The 4195-nt window shown below is 41.2% G+C and overlaps 1 long non-coding RNA gene across 1 annotated transcript in view; it reads left to right on the top strand.

The window, feature by feature from the left end:
* Positions 1 to 3376, top strand: part of LOC108308286 — a 42774-nt gene extending 39398 nt beyond the window's left edge. The window contains exons 3-4 of the long non-coding RNA XR_001826862.2: positions 1090 to 1172; positions 3133 to 3376. This is a non-coding gene — a long non-coding RNA (uncharacterized LOC108308286). The remainder of the gene's footprint in view (positions 1 to 1089; positions 1173 to 3132) is intronic.
* Positions 3377 to 4195: the final 819 nt, after the last annotated feature.

The raw sequence follows: 4195 nt of genomic DNA, 5'->3' as shown, positions 1-4195 counted from the left end.
TTAATTTGTATTATATGCAATTTCCTTCAATCTATTTTATTTTAGAAAGTTAAATGAAATATATTTGTGTGTGCATGTATGTGCATATACAAACAATATTGTATCAGTATCGGAAGATAAATGCTAAAATGTGAACAGTGATTATCGTTGGCTGGTAAGACTGAATGATTTGAAAGTCTTCTTTATGTTTGACTGTATTATATAAATATTTACAATTGTTCATACGGTACCCTTGTTTAGTTAAAAATATGGGGCCATCAACTGCAACTACCACATGAAGAATAAAAAAGGTAAATGCTAAAACTTCATAAAAGGAGATGACAGCTTTGGACTGAAATATTCAGGAAAGCATTATGGAGGAGCTAGGCTATGAATGATGGTAGAATTGTGATAGTTGAAGACAATGGAGGAAATTTGGCTGCACGTATCACCTTTCAATCAGCACAAAGCAACCCTACAGGTTACCTCCGTCCACGACAGACATAAGCCATAGGCCCCTCAAGAGCTCGAACACTATTTTCCCAGAACACACGTTGTTAACCCCTCCTTTTTTCTATTGCCATCTGGCCTCAACGTCTTGCCCTTGTCCCGTGTTTGTAATTCTATAAATGGTTTTCGAACTTGGCTTTTGCAATCAGTTTTTCCTCTTTGGCTTCTGCTCTTTTTCAAGGACATGGACTCAAATGCTCCCCTCAACCCACATGCAGTACCAAATCTAAACACAATCAGGCCCTAGGACCCACAGCTCTCCTCTAGTGCTAACTAGCCCCACAGTAGGGTCCAGAAACAGGAAATGGCATGACCAAGTTTGTAATGTATAAGGTGTGCTTAGAAATCAGTGTCAGAATTCAGAGAGGGTACAACAAGGAAAATTGAGGACAAAAGCAGATTCACACTGTGAAAAACCTGAAAAGCCACTGTATTAGTTTTCCTGTTGCTATATTGTATAGCTACAAATGTAGTAGCTCAAAACAACAGAGACTTGTTCTACAGATCACGAGTCTGATACGGCTGGGCTAAAATACAGGTATTAGCAAGTTGTGTTTCTTTTGGGGTCTCTAAACAAGATCTATTTCCTTGCCTTTCCAGGTTCTAAAGACCGCCCACATTCCTTGGCTCATGGCCCCCTTCACTCTTTAAGGCCAGCGATGGCCAGTAGAGTCCCACATCACGTAAGTCTGGTTAACTTTTCTTCTGCCATTCTCTTTCACTTTTAATGACTCTTGTATTACATTGGGCCCACTCAGGTAATCTGGGATAATCTTCCTATTTTAAAGTCAGCTGATTAAAAACTTTAATTCTGTCTGCTCTCTTAATTCTACCTTGCCATGTAATATAACACACTCACAGATGCAGACATCTTTGGGCATTGTTCCTCCTACCACAGACAGATTAAAGATGTGATATTGTCTTCTAAATAACAAGGAAAATATTTAAGAGTTTAAATATGTGACAATGTAAAGGGAAAATTAAGGTACATAAAATGCAGTTTGGCTTATTTCATTACCAGAAAGTTAAATATTGCATCTTTAAATGATTGGGTTCTAACTCATCTCATCAGAAGATCCATGTCCACTTTTTGCAACTCTGTTTTAATAAAGGAAATTGGGGTTATAGAGATCTAAAAGTGGCAAATTGCACACTAGGTTGACTAAAAGCTACAGAATTATCTGATGAGGCCAATGCTTTTTTGTTTTTAACCTCCTAGGCTCAAATATTCTGTGTTCATACACAGAATGATGCTTTCATTTGTAGCAGATGGTAGTAGATTTGACTCAACTTATCTCAATTCTCCATCATACTATTTTTCTCCATCTTCCCATGACTTTCTGCCACCCCCCCAAAATTAATTTCAGACAGGCCTTTGTGCTTTGGCTGACATTCAAAACTGTCACCTCCACGTACACATTAACTCCAAGGCCTCTGTCATTCCTCACATTAAAATTCTATCACCAGGAGTCAGCACAGCTTGACTCAGCAAGCTAAGGGGCTGGTTCTGAGCAAGATGCAGTGACAGCAGGCTTCATGTGTGACAACCCCGGTCAATTTGACAGCAATAAGACACCCTCCTTAGAACCAGTTGCAGCTCTTGTTGACCCAAGTGGGAAGGTTATTCTTCTGAGCGATTCTCTTCCCTTCCCATGAGAAAGAAAGGCCAGGGGTTACAAGACAAAGGTTATGAATATTTTATCGTAAAATAACCACAACAGTGAAGAACAATTAATAAATTCCAAAATCTAGGTTTACATACTAATTGGGAAGGATAACCATTTGTTGACATAAGAGCAGCTCTTTAAAATGACACAGCCCAAGAAATTATAGCCACAGTGTAGGCAACAGGCCATTGGCAATTCTGTGTAGAATCTGTGTATGAAAACTGATTTTGAAGTCCACCCAGAGAGCCTTCTTTAGTTTATAAATGATGTTGAGAGGTAAAATGTTTTTCCAGTGGTCAGACTATTAATCACCACCAAAGCAACTTGTTGCTTTCCCTATCCTCTGCAAACCTGCTCTTTTTCAAGCAGTCCATTTCAGTGGGTTGTACAGTGTCATTATCTGTGATTGGGGAAAGAAGTAAATGATGATAATAGTTTAAGCATTATTCACTCACTCACCTTTTCAGACTAAGCTAAAACACCCACAATTTTAAACATGACACAAAACAAAAGGATTCATTTCAAAATTCACTTCCTCTATGAAGTCTTTTATGATCTCTTCCCATGCCCCAGAAGACTCACGTGTCTCACTCTTATGTGCCATCACTGTAGTCTTTTTCCTTAATTCCATTCAATTTTGTCACATGTAAAACATGTAATTTAAAAGTCAAAACCACATGAACATATACTTAGACAACTTTTCTCTCTATCTTTGTCACCCTACCCCCCCATTCCTCCTGCCTCCTATAGCAAATTATTTCTATCCATCTCTGTTTATTCTTGCCCACCATAGTTTTTAGATACCTCAATCATAAAAGCTGTATTCTTTAGGTACTGGTACAAAAGGCCTGGACTCCCAGCCAAATCCCACGCTTGTGCCTGGAACCGTGGACTTAAGTGAAAACAGCTGACCCTGTTTTTCCACCCTCATGTTGCCTTTTTGGCCTGATCTACCCCTACCCTGTGCCCATAAAAGACTCCAGCTGGCAGAGCAACACAAGCAGCTGAACGTCAAGGATACAAGTGGCTGAATGGCAAGCAGAGAAGCAACTGAGCACCAGAGACTATGGATAGAAGAGGCTAACTGCAGATGGTGTGGCTTCTGAGAGGGGCCCAGCGGGAGAACGCCGGGCTTCAGGGAAAGATCATCTTCCCATCCCCTTTCCAGCCTCCATTTCCACTGAGCTAAATAAAGTCTTCTGCATTCATCACCTTTCAAATAGTCCATGTGACCTGCTTCTTTCTGGATGCTGTACAAGAACCGAGAGGGCAGGGGTTTGCCACCTTGACCCTCCACTGAACTGGCTGGCACTTGGCCATCCCCGGACGGCAGAGCTGAAAGAGCATGGCCGTACACGCCTGGATGCTGCTGTGGGGCCTGCACAGAGTCTGCTCCCACCAGACAGTAGCCACAGGCTGGTTCTAGTGTTAGTTTCCCTCCGGTTCCCACACTCTCTCACTCGCTCCCTCCCTGCCTCCTGCTTCAGCGGAGGGATGAATGAAATGAGCCACTCCAGTGTCTGCCTGCGAAGGGGATCAAGGGAATTATCCCATCTTAGTACCTTATGAGAGACATGGTTGTCTCTCCCATGAAATTGAAAATCTCCTGATAGTAGAAAGAATTCCCAAAGTGCTGGGATTACAGGCATGTGCCACCATGCCCCATGGGTTTTCATTCTTAAGTAACTGTCACACCAAAACATCACAATGTCTGTCATTTAGGAGGAAAGTGGGAGAGACAGACTCAAGAAGAAAGTAAGCTTAGACTCTGCAGAAGTGGAGCTGGGCTCTGCATTCTTGAGGAATGAGGCTGAACTTAGGCCAAGTCACTGACAATCCCTGAACCTGCTTCATTGTTTGTAAAATCTGCTTGGTAATAAAGCACACATCACCGAAGGTTTGTGAAAATTAAATTGGATAATCTATAAAAAGAAGGTCCAAGCTTTATTCCCACATTTAGAATGGTTAAACATTATTCTGTTTTTAACATAATAGGCATGCTACATTTGTTGAGATCAAGTATGGGTTATTTTGAACTC

The sequence above is a fragment of the Cebus imitator genome, unplaced genomic scaffold (assembly GCF_001604975.1).
Source record: "Cebus imitator isolate Cc_AM_T3 unplaced genomic scaffold, Cebus_imitator-1.0 Scaffold84, whole genome shotgun sequence".
Lineage (NCBI taxonomy): Eukaryota > Metazoa > Chordata > Mammalia > Primates > Cebidae > Cebus > Cebus imitator.
The sequence above is the reverse complement of the archived record's forward strand: the minus strand, read 5'-3'. Positions and strand labels throughout refer to the sequence as shown.